General features: G+C 35.3%; 1 protein-coding gene across 1 annotated transcript in view; it reads right to left on the reverse strand.

Moving 5' to 3' along the window:
* The window catches only part of LOC149568070 (protein ARABIDILLO 1-like), a 221,565-nt gene that overhangs the window by 100,500 nt on the left and 101,056 nt on the right, over positions 1-20,009 (reverse strand). The gene's annotated exons all lie outside the window — the stretch shown is intronic.

Genomic DNA, 20,009 nt, shown 5'->3' on the forward strand with positions numbered 1-20,009 from the left:
AGTACATTAATATTAATGAGCAAACAGTACATATCTTTACTAAGCCTCTTGCTAAAGTGAAGTTAAAATACTTCAAAGGAAAACTTGGTACAATCAAATTGTAATATTGGATATTGAACTTAAATTTTCAATTTATGTATGCTTCTATTGTTGTTTAGTTGCATCAGATATATAATGAAAGGTGACGATCTTTCGTAGACATATATATTCAAAAGGTAATCATTTGTGAGGTGACGATCTTACAAATGATAGGCCTATTATCATGAAAATTCTAGATATTATTTCGGACAATTAGAGATCATTGATAACGAATGTATTATGATTACTCTAGATATTGTGATAGTGTTCATAGCATGGTGATTTAAATTATTTGACAAGTCACTATTTCAAAGTGTTAAAGTCAGATAATGTGTTAAGTACAGATTCTTGTACTCTGGTGTCTATTAAGGAGTTTTATTACTTCAACCTTGCTAAGAGGGAGTGTTGATGTATAGCGTCAGTTGAAGTAATATTGTATACATGCAATTATGATTTAACGAATTTTGTACATTCATCAGTGAAATATATATATATATATGTGTGTGTGTGTGTGTGTGTGTGTGTGTGTTTTCAGATATTCACAAAATGGGCTTCATTCATATCGGGCTTATGCATTGGAGATTATCGAGGCTTTGTATCTGCCACCGATTACTAATTAACTATGTTCCCCGGGGACACGTACCTAACCTAAAACCTGACGTTTCGGGGACGAGGATGTCCTAGGGACGAGGGGACGGGTATGGGACGTCCCCAAGCCGTCCCCAAAAAACCATATTTTGCAGGGGACGTTTCAAAAACTCGGGGATGGCCAGCCATACCTGGTACAAAAAGGGGACATCTAGTCGTCCCCCGACTGTACCGAGTATGGCCGGTGATCCCTTTTTTTGTGTGCATGAAACTTTAAAAATTGAACATTAAAAAATGTTTTAAAGCCTCCAACTTGGTCGGCTAGGTGGGCCCCACTCCTCCAAATGCCCTAAAATGTTTATACTCCACACATTTAAATTGTTTTAACATTTGTTTGGTTTTCATTTTATGTTGCAGCCGGCTGGAGTTTTCATTTTGCAAGTAGAGAAGGTAATATTTTTGCTTTCGAGAGCTTGACCAAGGGTTTGATCTTCTATTTTGTCCACCAAGTAAGTATAAAACTCTTTATGCTTACATCTATCATTTTTTAAATAGATTTGCAGCTTGCAAAGACTGATTTTTTTTTTGTTTTTTCATTGTTTCAGCTCATATATCTATTGCATATTTAAAACCAATGAGTAGCAGTAGGAGTACGAGTAGTAGTAGTGAAGAAAAAAATGTAGGGGTTGATGTTGCTAGTAGGGACACTAGGCAAAAACTCGATCCTAAAGCTGATTTGTTTAAATGCCCTTCCGCCATTATGAAGAATTTAGCAAAGGGTCATTTCAATAGGAAAAAACCTCTTCTCCAATATGTCACACCTCGGCCAAAAGATAAAATAGAATTCAAGAAGGACTAGGGTGTGGGATTGCCATGTTTGTCTTGATGATTTTCGAGGCAGCTATACAAGAGTGAAGTTGCATTTTTTAGGTGTTTTATGCCAAGGAGTCAAAGCTTGTCCTGACTTGACTGATGAACTAAAATTAGAATGCCAAAGATTGCACTTAGAGGCTAAAATGGAGGGGCAAAATTTGACAATGACATCACCATCTATTCCCTCACAATCATCTAGGCATATGTCATCCGCCATTGGTACTAGTGGTAGCCCTATTGGGTCTAGAGCGAAGAGAACGATGAGTAGTGGTGAGAAGGGCTCTGTGAAAAGTATGTTTAATGCACAGGCAAAGGAAAAGTGTGAGGCATCCATTGGTACATTCTTTGTTGCTAATGGTATCCCATTTAATGCAGCCCGTTCCACTTCCTATAAACAAATGGTGAAAGATATTTTGAGCATGAATTCCTCATTTGTACCCCCTGGTGAGCATAAGCTACGAACCACTGTCCTAGATGAAGAGTACTCAAAAGTTGCTTTGTTATTTGAGGATATGAAACGCACTTGGATTAGGACGAGCTGCTCTATTGTGATGGATGGGTAGACCGATGTTAGACATCGGCCACTCATAAATATCATTGTCACATCCCCCTGCTGGCTCTTATTTCTTGAGAGCCATAGATTGCTTAGGAAAGAGGAAGGATGTAGAATTCCAGTGCACCATTTTGAGAGATGCCATAGAAGAGATTGGGTCATCTAGTGTTATATAGGTTATCACAAATTCTGCACTTGTGTGCAAATCAGTTGGTTTGATGATAGAGGGTGCTTATAAGCACATCTTTTGGACCCCTTGTTATGTTCATTCCTTGAACAAAGTATTGAAGGACATAGGGAAGATTGAATGGGTGAAACAAGCGGTGCTAGAAGCTAGAGAAGTGCAAATGTTTATTTGCAACAACCACACTTCACTTGCTCTATTCAGGTCCTTCTCTAAGAAGGAGTTCCTCAAACCATCCGAGACAAGGTATGTCAATTTTAATTATAGTTTACTTTTAGTTTGTTTTAACTTGAAGTTATTTTAAAAAATTATTTATCAGTTTACTTACATGTGATGCCTTTAGTTTTAAATTTTAATCATTAATGTTTAAGTTTAAATTTTTAATTTTTAATTGTTGCTATAGGTATTGCACATATTTCATCTTGATGGAGATGAGGTGTATGAGGCCCTTCAATTGATGGTGGTGAATCCAAAGTGGGGACAATGACCTAATTCTAAGTCCTCTGAAAGAAAAGTAGTGAGGCAAAGGATCCTTGATGAGAGTTGTTGGTCCACAATGAAGTAAGTTGCTGATTTTTAAATTTACTATTAGTCTTTTGTTTGCTGATTTTCCTACTAATAGTCTTAAAATTCTTAAAATTCTAATTCTGATTTTTATTTTTGTTTGCATCTTGATCTTGCAGATATATTTGCTCTATCATAGCACCCATTGTAGATGTCATTAGATATGCTCATACTAACGCTCCTAGTTTGGGAGAGATCTATGAGACTATTGACAGCATGTCGGGTAAGATGAAGAGAATTGTTACAGCAAAGGATCCTACATTGGGCTTTTATGAGGAGCATATTAGGCCTATTGTGACGCGGAGGTGGAACATGATAAATACCTCGCTTCATATGGCAGTCTTTGCTCTAAATCCCAAATGGTATGCACAGTTGGGTAGAAGGGACCTCCTATGTGATGATCCTGAGGTTTTCGATGGCTTCACAAGAGCAATTGATAAGATGTATTTAGCTCAAGATGCCTCTACTCTTCGTGCACAGTTCCTTGACTTCACCAAACTTTGTGGCCCAAACTTGGGTAGGAGACAAGCAAGGTTGGATAGAGTTGTTTTGGCACAGAAAGATCCTATTGGATGGTGGACCTGGCATGGGAGAGATACACCTGAGTTAAAAACACTTGCCAGTCACCTCCTTTCACAGGTTGCTAGTTCCTCAACTGCAGAGAGGAATTGGTCCACATATTCATATATCTACTCTATCAAGAGGAGTAGACTTACTTCTAAAATAGCGGAGAAGCTAGTGACAGTGCATCATGCTCTTTGACTTGCCGATCATTAGAGTCCAAAGTATAGGCAAACACCAACTTTGCGATGGGATGTTGAGCCTGAAGATGTGGCCCAGATAGATGAGGATGACGCAACACTACGATTGGTTCGGGCTCCATTAGATGAGACTATGCTTCCTGTGGAGGATGATAGTGAGGAGGACTCTGATTTTGATGCCATAGCAGTAGAGGCAAAATAGGAGCAGCAGTCTGCTTCATTTTTCTATGTTTTGCTTTTTATGTTGAACATGGAACATAATTATGATACATTCATAATTTGATACTTATTACTTTATCGCAGCCCTCTACCCTTTGGGCCTATAGCTTTGGGCATATTTTGATTTTGATTTTCAGAATTATCATGCTTATCATTATGACATTAAGATATTGACAATTGTTAATGTTCATTGTTCAATGTTCACTTATATTGATATGCATTTTGACAATTGGGTACTAAAATCGGATATTATTTCCTAGATGGCATTCAAATGTTGTATGTTATGGTTCTATAATGTTTAAATGACATGCTTTGTGCTTAGTTTCATATAAATGACTTGTATACTTGCAAATTTCAATGTATATTTTAAAATTTCCCAATATATATATATATATATATATATATATATATATATATATATATATATATATATAGCTGTCCCCGTTTGCTGTCCCCCCCTGTCCCCAAAATCGCCAAAAAAATTTGTTGTCCTGAAAATCCATCCTGCCTTCCCCTGCCGTCCCCGTACCGGAAACTTGGGGGTAAATAGCTAATTAACTTATTATGATTGCCACCGACTGCAATGGATTACATCAGGCAGTGATTGGTTATGTTTATGATTAGTTAGTCATGCCTATGTAGAGGCATGAACCTACGTGACCAAAGGTCACATAGAGTCATGTCTCTACGGAGACGTGACTTCTCATGTTTATGTATATGTGCCAAGAGATTGCTGGGAACTATATCAATCTAAGGCATACAAGTCCCAGCGATCTACTTCTCCTCTCTGCAGATTACAGTAATTAAATCATTGATACTTCATTGGTGAATAATTCTGAAGATTACTGGACAGCAGTCGGATCTGAACATTGCATTATCTGAAATACAAAGACACAGGTTTGGATCATTCCTTCTATAGTAAAAAGATATCAAGTAAGGATAATTGCAATTGTTACATTCTGATATAATAGTTTTACTCTGTCAGTGATCCTATAACTTAACACTTTAACACTAGAATCAGTTGGGCATATCATATCATGCTCTTCAAAATTTTCATTAAATACATCACCTATGGATTTCTCCATTTACAACATGACTAGATATTTAAAAATCCTGTCTTTATTGTGACTAAAATATGCTTACTTATAGTTTGTAATATATTATTAGTAGCACTACAACTACTTGAAGCCTATAGAATATGGACAAGCAATACTAACCCCACAAGTGATGACCTTCCAATTGCTATAAAGAACACCCAACAAGAGGAATTGCACAAGTGAAAATTTGGGACTGCACTTCCATCAACAAATTTGAGAAATATATGAAAGACCCTTCCTTGCAAACTTGTAGGACTAGAACTTAAAAGTAGGTTGTATGTGTTATTCTGTACATGACTCAAAAGTTTTATTCTGGACTGTTTACATGGATTGACTTTCCAGTCACTGTCAAAAGAAGTTGCCTGTTATAACAAACCAGTTTACAAATACGAGATTACATATGTACACACATGTCATATACCTAAATCATGTCTCCAAAGTATCTACAATTGTAAATGAAATATCCTTATGCACTGCCACATATCACATTTCGAAAGCATGTCTACAGAAGAAAAGCAAGAAAAACATCTTAGGGTGAAACATTGGTAACACCCATATGATTGGTATGAAACCTGCCATTTTCAAATGACGTATGACATCATCACTCGCCAAATTGTTTTATAACAAGATACTTTACAAAATAAAAAATGGTAAACAAACAGGATTGTTTTCAGTGTTTCCCATTTTTCCATTTTCACCCTGTTTCATGTACTTATATTATTCATACTGGCCTTTATAACTGTGCATGTTTGACCAAGAAGTTTATATATCTGTCCATCATGCCAAACAACATTTCTGAACAACATGGTTTACAAGCAAAGCACATTTAAATGGCACATTAGATTGTTCGTTACTATAAATTGAAAGGAAATACTGAATATTCTGTCAGTGCATTCACTACTATATGATGCTACTACTACCTGAAAAGCTATTTAGCTTCCCCTCCCCCTCCATCGGATCACTTAATAACATAGTAAAAGGAAACTCCTTTGTCCCTCAGGCACACGTATCCCTGTATCCAATTTGGAAACATATCTGATACATGTTCAATATTCCACCCATGTGTGCACAAGAAAACATGATTTTTCAACCATACCAAGCACTGTATTTAATCTTTTAAAATCTGACACAAACCTTTCCAAATTTCACTTTAAAAAATTAATGCCAGTTTGGGTTGGAGGACAGGTTTGGGTACAAGAGTTTGGTTCATGGATTTGTGGAAAACAAATTCATTATGATTCATATGGGTTTGTGTGTGTGTGTGTGTGTGTGTGTGTGTGTGTGTGTGTGTGTGTGTCTGTGTGTGTGCGCATTAAATATACAAAAAAAATAAGAAAAATATACATTATAGTAAAAGGTATGAAATGTATTTGTGAGCTGCATAAGATTCATTTAGGATTTGAAGCAGAAAAAAATTATTAAGTTTGGATCCACCTTTTTAAAGGTTTGCGCAAATCAATTATTGAATCCAAATCGGACTCAAACTCAGACCCGATTTGAGGGTGCCAAGTATGAAAACAATAACATTGGTATAAACACAAACTATACCAAATTAGTGTTAAGTTTTTAGCCTGAAAATTAAAGATAAACAACATAAGAAAAGTAAATAAAATGCATAAAAGACACAAAAGATTGATCCTGGGAAAACCCTTCCACTTGAACGGGAAAACCCAGCCACACCAACAAAATATCTCTTTTATTGATAATAAAAGGTTTGAGAACAAGGCTTTAACTTTGATTGATTTTACAATACACAAAGCAATCACATAAATAGATTGCATCAGACTCTTCATCATACACACGAAAGGTCTCTTCAAATCCCAAATACAAGACACTTCATATTTTCAAATATTCAACACGTCATATTTCCATACTCATGTTTGTGTGCCACATGTCTTTATACATAATATTATCTTAAATATTATCACAAATGTCTCTTTCAGCTGAAGATGACCATAACGGTCATATCAAACATATTTCTATTTCATAAAAATAGAGATAAAGATTTATGTAGCAAGAGAGAGATCTCTAGTAAGGTAGGCACACATAGCTCCAACCAAAGTTGATAAATCCATAACGCATATTATCTCAACATAACATAATTCATCATAATTACTCATAAGCACATAAAATTAAAGTCATGGAGTCACACACATGACTTCCACCATACCTACTCGCAAAGGGTGGAACGAGGTCTCTCATCTCAGACTTTTCTCAGAGAAGAATGCATTTCCACCATGCCCACTCACAAAGGGTGGTCCACCATACCTACTCACAGAGTGTGAAAAAAAGGCTTTCACCTCAAACTTCTCCCAAAAAAGAATGCATTTCCACCATGCCCACTTGTAGAGGATGAAACGAGGGCTTTCACCTCAAACTTCTCCCAGAGAAGAAAGCATTAATAACTGAGATTTTCTCTTAACAGAGACTCCCTCTCTACAAGGACAGCTTTAATTACCAAAATTAGATAACTGACTATTTGCATAAACTTGCAAGGGGTTGGGCATCTTCCTCTATCACATAACCTTGCTCTACAGCTGAATAGTCTCTCTCTCTAAATATGACCTTCCTCTTTTAATAATATGCCACTAGTTTAATAAGACTGCAAATAATGTTGCATAATCTCTCACCATCTCATTGCATCCTACAACCAAGGGAGATTCATAGGATCCATTTGTTATAGAGATCAATGCAAAGATATACTCTATTTCCAGCTATGTAAACATCGTAGAATGTACATGAATATAAACACAGAAGAGATTCTGACTTGCACTTCTACAACCAATGCTCAGGACATCAATATAAATTTACCATCAAAAATTTGATACTTATCTCCTCATCATATTATCTTCCTCACAATCCACCTGTAAGTTAATGACAAAAATGCCACTCACAAATATATGTTTGCACGTTCAACTTGTTCCATATCAATTGTCTCATACTCAGTCCTGCAACTACAACTTCACTTTGTCAAGCCAATGCAATCTTCAACCTGTGTCAGTTGATGATAAAATATTCGAACTTATCATCTCACAAATATAGATGTCACAACAAACTTGCAATCAGACTTGATCAATCATTAATATATTGTATATACAACACTACCTCAAACCACACATTACTAGCTCATTGTGTTAAAGTTTTGATTCCATATTCTGTCTGAGAATGGTCATCACAGATATTAGTATTACCCATGTTCAAAGAACTCTACAGGCACAAAAATTATCTTCCAGCTCCTCTTCAGTAGACTATAATTAACAGGGCCACTGACAATAGTTCATGGAGAATATTCTCCTCCCAATCAACTATGAATTTCTATCCCTGCTTTTTTTCAATTTCTTTTGTTTAGTCTGTTATGAATCTTATCATTGAAACCAAAGGTCATTCTTGTGCTGCAAGAGTGCAAATATAGGGCCGTAGGAAATACAAATAACAAACTATACACATTAAGTCCACCCCCAGCTGGGCATGACAAGAAGATTTAATATTCCTCATCAAATTTAAAGAGTTAAGAGCGATATCCAAACAGATTCGTGTGAAAAAGTTATCGCAGCCATTGATTTAAGCTTGCACAATTAAAATGTTCAAAGAGATGCTCTGAGACAATAATGAATGAGACCTTGAAATCGAGCCAACTGAAACTTTGTGATTTACTTCTCTACTCCCTTTTATTGACTTCTTATTTTATTGCCATTTTGTGTCCCTCCAACAAAACAAAGGCATGCCATCTATTCTTCCAGCTTAATTATTATACATTTTTCCTAAAAATACAATCCCCATGAATTCTATAAACTATGGTAGCTGAATTTGAACAGAAACAAACCATGAAAGCCAATGATGATGTATGCTTGCCCGCTTTGGACTCAAGTTTGATCTATCAGTTATGGTGTGTGCGCCCAGTTTGAGCTGTTCAATGTGACCTGCCGACTTCAAACTGATGAATAGGCTGATTTGACAAAAACCTGAATTATGCTCGATCAGTATTATGTAACAATGTTGTCAGATGACATATTCTCTGTTAATTGTCAGAATGATGAGAATACTCTCTGTAGACAGAGATTGATAAAGGGGTCGATTTGGCCAAATAAATTTCAAAAGAAATGACTCCAAACACATTCCAATCGATGGTTACAGGTTTAATGAAATCTACCGAGCTCTTAAATTTCAAAAGAAATGACTCAACATATTTACACTTTAATCCTCAATGACCCAATATATACAAATAGCAGATAAATTTTAATGTCAAGATGAAAAGAAAATAAAACGATACCTGCAAGGTTAGATGATCAAGCTAACCAGCACAGCTATCACATAAAGCTTGGAAAAGACAAATGTCACAAAGAGCAGGGAAAACAGGAAGAGTCTTAAGCCATGGCTGATAAGAAACCTAAAAATTTCCTGACATTTCCAGCAAGAGCAAATGACAATCCATCAAAAGAAAACAAATGTATCTAAACGACAAGACTTAGCAAACAGGTCATCAAAGAGCTATGCCATGTCATAAATGGCAATGCAAGGACATGAGAAATAACCGAAAAAAGCAAGAATATGTGACGCCAAAAATTAACAGATGTCGACCATGTCACCGGTTGATAAAAAGATGTAACAAAAAAAAATATCCCACTGTTCAGAATTACCCACCCATGCAAACTATCTGCAAATCTTACCCATTTTGTTTTTCAAGTGTCGATGGTTATGAGAATTAAAAGAAAGAAACAACATCTTTCATATATGGACAAACAATCTCAATCCAAGCACTGCTGAAGAATATAAACCGTCGGCACAACAAAATATACAAAATGTGAAACTTCTTCAAAATGCATATAATATGAGAAGCGATAACAAGACCATCACATCTTAACAGGTTCATTAAATAAACAGATACAGGAACAGCAGTTAGAGCCATTATATCAAATGAATCTCAGCCAACTCTCAGCAGGTCAACATAGGAAGATAAAACTCCCTCACAGCTACAAAACTTCACACATACGAATACCTACAGATTGTCTATCAAACAAATGCACAAAAAACAATGAACAAAAGGAACTCCTTTATTGCTGTTATCTAAAATCTGGCTCTGACACCATGTTAAGTTTTTAGCCCAGAAATTAAAGATAAACAACATAAGAAAAGTAAATAAAATGCACAAAAGACACAAAAGATTTATCCTGGGAAAACCCTTCCACTTGAAGGGAAAAACCCAGCCACACCAGCATTCTACCTCTTTTATTGATAATAAAAAGTTTGAGTACAAGGCTTTCACTTAATTAATTTTACAATACACCAAACAATCCCATTAATAGATTGCATTAGACACTTCATCTTACACACTAATATCTCTTCAATTTCCAAATACAAGACCCTGCATATTTCCAAATATTCAACACTTGATATTTCCATACTCATGTCATGTGATACATGTCTTTTTACATAATATGATCTTAAATATTATCACAAATGTCTCTTTCACCTAAAGATGAACATAACAATCATAACAAACATATTTATATTTCATAGAAACGGAGATAAAGATCTTTATCACAGCTAAAAGCTTCAACACTGAGGACAGATGAAATGGATTTCTAATTCACTGACCCATTTTTTTGAGTTGTCTTCCAATGCAACTCTCACATTTTTGCTTATTTTAAAATTAACTTATTATTATTTATGAGGCATTTTTGTGTCTGTATTACTTTCAGAGTAATGAAAATCCCCTCGAATAAATTGGAGAATTTGCAAAAAATATGTGTATGCTTTTTTGATTAATGCCTTATCCAGCTGTATCCTATTGGGGGTATTAAAAAACAGTATCCATATCCATATCTGTCACCATGCAACTTTGCTTGATAAAGAAAGGTCAATCCCTCTAAAATTTTACACATATCTCATTTGCATGAAGGGCATGGTTACCAGACTGAGCTTGACTCGTTATGCAGATAGGTAACACATCTTACTGCTTTACAGTCTTGTGAACTTAATATACCAGGAGTAATTTTCATCATGAAATATGATTGTCGACAAAAATGCCCACCACACCAAATTCTCATGCTCTTGCAAGCAAAGCTTCCCTTAGATATGTTTAAATAATGGTAGAGGACTGACTTTAAACAAATCCATTGTCCTATACAACAGTGCCTCATCTAAATATTTATGTTTACTAGAAATTTTACCAAAGAGGTTTAACTCGTAGCACTGCCAAAAAGGTTGCTAATATGCTACAAATTTAAAGAGTTGAAAAAACATCAGAAGATGAATAAATTCTTTTTTCAACAATTTAATTAGTTCATGTGTGATTGCCACAGTTACACTGCCCTTCAAGAACTAGCTGTTACTACTAAAGTTCACAATTTCTGCAACACCCATTTCCACAAGATTTATTCATCATTTGTACTAGCATCAAAAATTATAGAGACAAATAAGACTTTAACAAGAAAGAAGAGGACTGCCCTTCAGCATATAATTTGAACCTCTCTGCCAGCTGAGATAATGATTCTTCATCAATGCAGTACAGTAATTTGCATTGCAAATAGTGTTTAAGCCTTATCTTGGCTGCTGATGATCTATTTAGTTTTTGGGCATGTTTCTATAATCTATTGCCAGTATTATGACACTCTTTATTCCATACAAACCATTAGAGACTATAGTATTACTGTATTACACCCTTTTTTATGTCGTGTTCCAAAAATTCTTTGTCAGTTTTGTTCACTTCTTGAATCTGCCCCTTCCACATTCAAGCATGCATATCAATCATTCATAACATCAATTTCTTGGACCTAGGTATAATACACCCATTTCATCATCCTATTCATTAATGAGGAATTCCAAACGGATGCTTAATACACCTAGTCAATAATTAGCTTACATTTAAGTAGGATCATAAACAGCAAGACTTCAAAAGTTTCCACTCTCTCAGAAATAAATAAATAGTAAAAGACATTAAATATAAATAATTATCCTGTAGAAAGCAGGATGTCTACTGGCAATTTAATCAGCACCAAACCAAAACAAAAAATCTTGTTTGATTATTCAGGGTCTTAGAAATTCATCAGGCTTCCTGTTGCTCTGTTGCCAAAAGAATGCAACCAGATATAAACAGATTTTACTACAAATTTTAAAACAGTTCTGCTATCAAAGAAAGAGAACAATTCATATTTCAGCTGAAAAATAAATAAAATTTCAATTGCAAAAATTATATTTTTTGCTAGAAAACGTTCTCCAGAAGCTACGACTCCAATTTAGAGGATTATCACAGTGACCTTGTAGAGAATCAAACCAGAAATCAACATGCATGCTAAAAAACTCAAATACTGCAAGTTGTTTTTTATTCAATCTAAGCTTGTGGTGCAGTACTGCATCATCCAAGAAAATTGGTACATTAATTTTCTATTAAAATTAGGTCATTAAAAATCAAATGCAGGTAAAAAAAATTATATTTATGTCCTATATCCAAAGACAAGTGTAATTTTCAAAAGAAAGGCACAGTTTCATATTAATAATTAATCATAATATGCAAAATAAAGGAAATCCCACCTTGACATGGAAATGGAGAAGACGAAGAGTCAGGCACTCACATGTATTGATTAGTATGTAGGAAATTGAAAAGACACCTCTTTAGGCACCCATTGGAAAATGAAGAGCCCACCTTATGAGCCCTCTTGGGGAAGTTGATGAGTCATCTATTGGTCATGGGTTGCATTTCTTGATTGCCATGTGTTGTTCTACAAGAGGCACAAAAATGCTATAATATGGTGGCTTGGGATAGAGGCTATTCATTCAGAGTTGAGTACTTCTCTTCATAGATAAAGTGTAGTAGCAGCTAAAGAGTGTATAATAAAAGCTTGTTTCTCTGTTTTGCATAGCTGTAAAGCCAATGTGGCTAATATTATGTAAGTGATGAATTTGTATTTCACTTTTGTGAAATAGTAGGCAAGTTATTTCTTGTGATTTTCTCAGTTACTCCTTTGTTATTCTATGTACGAATATTTGGTGGACTAACACTTCATCTAGTGTAAGACAGCATGTGTCTGGGTATGTATAGGACTCTCCATCATCAATTTTTCCATTTGGAGAAAGGTAGAATTGATAATCTTTCATCAATCCTCCTCAATCATATAAAAATCAATTACAGCAAGCTGGGTTTTCCACAGTTACATAAATTAGTGCATGCTCAATGCCTGCTACACATGCATACAAGACAGAAAATGTTATGCTGTACACAACTTAGCACTTAAATGATTAAGGAAATGTCTACGCTTCCACTTCAGTTGTGACAACGTTAAATTACAGGCATATAGAAAGAAAATATGTCAATAGGAAATTAAGACCCCTAAACAAAACAATGAAAACATTAACTCAGGCATGAGAATAATAAGGGCAAGAATATTGTTTGAATAAGAGTTGGTTTTATTCGAACTCCAGAATTATATGCACAAATAACTTTTTGGAAGCAAATAACTGTCAACGGATAGGTAGATATGTGATGACTGGTAGAAAATACATTTCAGTAGGCCCGTAGTACTTCAGACAAAAGTTCCTTCCCATCAGTTCCCCCCTTAGACCCAACAGGACTCCTGCATAACAAAAATTAAATGTTTCTTTGTGGCCTCAAACATGTGTTGGCAAGGTAATGGAAGATTCAAAACTCATTGTCACAAACCAGATTGCTCAGTTGACAAAGTGCCCACCTATGTCTTGTTATTTATTTGGGAATCCCAAATGTAGTACACCCTTGCTCATAAATGAATCAAATTGTACTTCAAAAACTGCTGTCTGGAAGAACCCTTGCTTCAGTTAACTTGATTACGTATTCTACAAACACTACAAGGTATCCATGCCAATGCATCTTACTAACCTTTAATGGACCAATGAAGGCCAATCTGCATTATCATATAGTTCCCGGGGTTGAAATAGCCAAAGGGGCATTAAGTCTCCCTTCAGTAGTTTGCCAACTCTACGATATGTATCGCATGTTGCCACCCAATATTTCCAATCACAATAAAGTGCTGACATAGGTCTCCTATGAGTACTGTAACGCTGTGGCTTCATGCCCCATGTGGCTAGATATCTCATCTATTCTCATATCAAAACTATCAATTTTATCAAGCCCATCTTGTAAAACAACCTGTTGTTCAACAAGAATTTTTGGCATAAAATTTTGGCCTTGTTTGCTCCATTGATTCCATGTCCCTCGGGAAAGAGAATCTACATATGTACACATGTATTCTACCATAAAGGTAAACCGTAATACAACCAATTTAACACAAGGGTCCGAAAAGCTTTTATTCGTCTCTTAAGTGCAGCGAGCTTAATTCTAGAAAGTTGATCAGTATAATGCCCCCTTTTTGGGACACTGAGAAATTTAAGACATATTTATATAATATTAAAATTGACTATGAGAGCATGAATTAAAATTATAAAAGGTCAATTTAATATTATAAAGAGAGCTAAAGGTGACAAGAAGGGATAAGACAAAAGGACAAGAAGGGAGTCGAAGAGTCACAGCTTTGAGGATTAAAAAGAGAGAGACTCATTCATTCGCGGGATGCTTGGTTTATGATTCAGATTTCAGTTTCTCTCTTGCGAGAGTATCCGGAAAGCTTCAGCTTTCATCCAGCAGGAGGACATAAACCCTCGTGCCAGTAGACAATGGACGCAAACCCATTATCCATGGAGACGTCACATCTGGTGTCTCGCGTGTGCTTACAAGTTCTTTCCTAGTATTCCAATCTAACTATAAAACTATGTTTAAGATTGGTCTTTTAAATGTTGGTTATTGTATTGCTGATGTATAATGCAATAGCATATTTCAAGGTATTTTCTGAGAATCTATGATTTTATATTATTGGTTTATAATGCAACTTCATATGTTTATGTTCTGAATATTATTTTGAGAAAGAAATTGGGTAAATATCTATTGGGGATATTACAATCAGCTATAGCATAACCCTTTCCTAGTTTGGCAATAATGTAAAATGTAAATTCTTGTAGCAACGTCTTCCACCCACAACCTATACCAAGGTGATGTGGCTCTTAACAATAAACAGCAATGCCTAACAACCCACAGATTGTACTGTGTAAGTCTTACTAGGAGCCTCTCTCTCTTTTAAGTATTAAAGTTCCTTTCCACAGTACCTAATGGAATGCTAACAAATAAGAGCAAACCTTATATTAGGATTCAAAGAATTATACTAGAGTTATAGTAGCAACTAGTAAAAAGTCTAGTAGTTCAGTTTTCCACCACTCAATCAGGTTAATGTTTTTCAGCAAGCTATGTTTCCAAATCCATGTCTAAACCATAAGAACATCATTGGCAATCTGCTAAAACTGTTCTTTGAAATGTCATAGATATCCTTGAATTTGGCATTTCATACCAGAGATGTTTATTTAATGATATCAATATATACTGATTCTGACTGCAGCATTTGAAATTAACAAGATATGATTTCACTGTTAGTTGAAAAGTAATTTCTAGACAGAACTAAACACCATTACCTCATATTCCTTGCAGGAATTAACTGTGAGTCCTTAAGAGCCCAACAATCAGCTGCTAAACCAAACAACTTCCACAAGAGAAAATAATGCAAGAAAAGCTTGCTTCATCGTGCAAGATTGATATTGGTTGGATATGAAAGCCAATGAGATGACCTTGCTTATAAAGACAAGGTCAAGACCTATGTTACCCCAAATTTTCGGGACGTGGGGACGAGGGGATGGGGGAACATATTTCCAGGTAAGTTTTCTTTTTGGCTGGAGCAGGAGACAGCTATATCTATATATATTTATGAATTTCAGAATTACATAACATTGTCACATTCATCATAGCTACATATTTTAAGATTATCAATTCCATTCATCAAATCAGCATAAAACATAGCATCAAATCAAATCATCGTCCAAAAATACTGAAGTCTAAGATAAGGAAAATTGGGTCATCAAATGAATCAAACAAGAGAATCAATCTAGTTTTGGGTATTAAGCAAATCAATTTTCCATAACTGGGCAATTTGTTTAGACTTAAGAGCTTAGTTGGATTCATGCAGATCCAGGCAGGATCCTTGTTTCACACAAAGGATTCATCCGGATTCGCAGGCCACGAAACCGGACAAATCCACTATGTAAAACAAGGATCACACCCGGATCTGCACGAATCCAGGGATGAATCCTCAAAGATCCAGTGTGAATCCTCAAGGATCCATGGTTTTAAGTGGGTCTAAGTTATTTAATATGACTTTTTATAATACATTTTTTTGCTTTCTTATCCTAAAATGACCGTTTTATGCATTATATAAACTAAAAACTGAGAGAAATATACATAATTCTAAAACTATATATATTCACAAATCTTCCACGAATCCTAATTGGGAAAAAAATCGTGAATCCACGGATCCGATTCACGTGCCCGAATCGGATTTGTATCCCGAATCAGTATCTAAGCTTTAGAGCGCTTCTTTGTGGTTTTTAGAGAACAATTGAATTTAGCATGCCAAATCATTCCTAGACATATATGGGCATCTTGTCTGGGCAGTAATCAGCTATAACAGTGTATTTCTGGTCACTTATTGCTGCTATCACAGCATTATCAATGCTTGAAACGATCTGAGTATTCCTCAACCCAGCGGCAGTATTTTCCAGGTCTGGGATATGAATATCAAACAGAAATCTAATTTACAGTCATTTTCAGGTCTGGCTAGTTGAACAGAAATTTGAATTTTCATAGTTGAATGCCAAGTATGTAATGACTTCCAAAAAAGTAAACTTTCAACAAATACTATGTTAAACATAACATACTTTATTATTTTAATGACTACCAATGCATGGGGCCTGCAAATGGGCAAAAAACATAATTTACTAGTGTTTTTTGAATTAAATTTTATTTTGAAATCGGAAACTTTAAACTGTCCCTAGGATGAACAGGAAACAGCTACGTAGTTCCCGAGGAGGTCAATGCCAGATGAAAATGCGTTCAACATTTCCAAAGTTTTGGGGACGTGTTTCCAATTTTACGGCCTGGGCGGGGAAGACTTCGAAACGCTTCCGGCCATCCCCAAGTCATGGAAACAGGGATAGTTTCCAAAACCTGACACTTAGGGCCAGAAACATGTCCCCGGATAACATAAGACCAAGAACTAAAAAAGGATTATGACTAGTGTTATCCTATGTCATTAGACAATTTAAGCGTCGACAATTTAAGCGTCGATTATCAAATGACCTAGCTAACTTGGATTGAAAGTCATACAGAAAGGTACAATAAGACCTTATCCAAACAACGAGACTTCTTAAGCGACACCTAGGACCTAAGTAAACTGAAGTCATGTCAATAAGTTCCCTACTAGAAGCTAGCAAAGTATAAAACATCATTAAGCAAAAAACCTTACACCAATACAGCCCTTTAGTTAGGACTCAGGGATAAAATTATTATGCAAAGGCGCAAGATAATTATTGACTCCTATACCATATTAGGAATCCATGTACAATGCAAATCTCTAACAAACAAAGAAAAGGAGGAAACACGGTTGGAAAAAATCCTCTCAAAAGGAAACTAAAGATACAAACAAGGGCAATGTATCGATGCTCAATGACATCTCCCAAGTATTAAATGCATCATGAAATTACAATCAATGATCCTGCCCATTAGAGGGAACAAGAGAGTGACTGCTATATATCCCCCTACAGTGTAAAATGTCCTGCAGACAATGATGAGTGCTTTAAAACAAAACATAGTTCAATAGAAACAACAAACATTTCTAAATAGGGATCCATAGGATGTGGAATCCAAATGCATCATGATGTCTCTAAAATATATGTGTTGCCAAGACCTTGTTAGATGATGATGAAGTCACACAATCCAATTGACAAACAACAATGGAAACTGATTTTAATATAATGCAAAAGACAAAGATGATGTGACAGTAGTTTGGCCATGACCATCATCAAATAATAGAGATAAAATCTCGTATTAGTCCTCCAGATCTCAAATGTGAGACTCCACAAACAAAGAAATGACGTCTGATAGATAGGATTCCCGTCAGGACAATCACTGGATAGTTATTGCAATGACTCACTAGAAGTTCCTATTAAATCAACAACAAGAGATGGGTTATCATACTTAACAAGAATGGTGAGACTCTCAATCAAAGAAGGTACAACAACTATCTTTGCAGATGAAGACGCAACTTGAGATTCTAAAATGACATCATATGATGGACCAAATGTGCTCTTGAGCAAGAGTTGGATAGCATAATGTGTGATATAAGCAAACCATTAATGGCCATGTTACTTGCTCCCACAATATGTACATCTACAACTCTTATACATGATTCACTCGTCAAGATTTCCAAAATATTACAAAAATAGAGTTCAACAAAAACAAAAACCTTCAATATTATCTTTGCTACAAAAAAGAAATGATTTGATCAACGAAAGCTCTCCCAAACTATAAATATATCCAAGTAAACCTCCAAATGCAAATATGACAAGAAATGAATAGAATATACTTAGGAAACAATATGGAAAAAATGCATTGGCGGATGTGTAAGAGCTCCTCAAAACCATTCCAATTCCATAGTAATTGCGAACATTGGGCACCACAGTAAAATATTATGAGGTCAGTAGCCAAAAAATGAAGATTTGAGATCAAACAACAAATATTGTAGCCAAAAAACAAAATTTTGGAAAATAACCTACACCATTGGTAAATCACAAAATCAACCTTTAGACAAAATCTTATTTTCGAAAAAATAGCCTCAATTCAACCAAGTCATGACAACAACAAAATGGTCTATTTGGTGCCAAAAGGAAACAAATGTAAGAACAAAAAGATAAAGGTGGGTCACCTATATTAAATTGTGTTTTGTTGCATTTAGTAAAACTTGTTTTTTTACTAAGAGACCTTGAGGTGGCAAAATGAAGGTAATTGTGGTGAAACAAGGTCGATGATTACTGCACCATCATCACTAATTGGATTTCTTGCTTTACAGGTGACTACAAGCCAAGCATTACAAATGATTGAGGCATCATGCTTTATGGGTGACTACAAGCCAAACATTATATATGATCAAGGCAAGTGTTGACCATCCAACCCACAAAACCAACTTTACAAATGAAATTTTATTATAATAAGAAATTGTGAATAAAAGTGCTCTGCACAAGTATGATGTCGAACAAAGTATCAAGTACACAAACAACCTAACCAATTATGCCAACATTATGTGGGCAATCATGAATATACCATTGGATTGAAAGTATTTGTTGAACAAGGGAGGAGGCTAAATTTCTCTAGCATAGGCAATAGAACTGTACCAAGTATTGATCCATTTATCAAGTACTTCAAGCCTACATAAAACCCCTAATACCCTTGCAACTTTGATTCAACTTCTAAAAAAACATAACAAATTTGATGAAATGATTGGCAATCTTAACTTTCTTTGATACCCTACATACAACCATGAGGTCCTCGAAACCTTGATCTACTCAGTATTTTCTTCAAGTCTGGTGACATCACTTAGGTCTAGGACGAAATTTGCAACACTGGACCTCTAATATGCCATGTAGGAGTTTATGGTGTTGAAGATGGTAGCTGCGATAGAGATCTTTATCTCTGGAAATATGAACGTTATTACCGTTATTGTCATCTTCAGCTGAAAAGAACACTTAAAGTTTAATTTGTAATATTATAAATGTAAATGACATGTGTCATTCACATGCATTGAGGCATGAATATTCGAAGAGTCATATTTAATTATAGGAGTTATGAGAAACTCAAGAGATCTTCAGTTAGAATATGAAGAGTCTCTTCTATTGTTATTTATTCACATCATGCGATAAGCATTGCACACTTGAACCTTTACTATCAATAAAGATATATTTTGTTGTGTGGCTGGGTTTTTCCCTTCATTCTCGAAGGGTTTTCCCAGGATATTTCTGGTGTTCTTTGTTTCAGTTTTTCTCTTTCTATTTGCTGGTTATTATCTTTGATTTTTGGCCTATAGTTTCAACATGGTTCTTCAGTGCCTTCTATCTAATCTATCATGGGCAGCTACATTTTTGTATCGACACCATGAGATATATCGTTAAGTTTTTTTTATGCTAACTCA

The sequence above is a fragment of the Cupressus sempervirens genome, chromosome 3, assembly GCF_028749045.1.
Source record: "Cupressus sempervirens isolate cs-2001-9-10 chromosome 3, ASM2874904v1, whole genome shotgun sequence".
Lineage (NCBI taxonomy): Eukaryota > Viridiplantae > Streptophyta > Pinopsida > Cupressales > Cupressaceae > Cupressus > Cupressus sempervirens.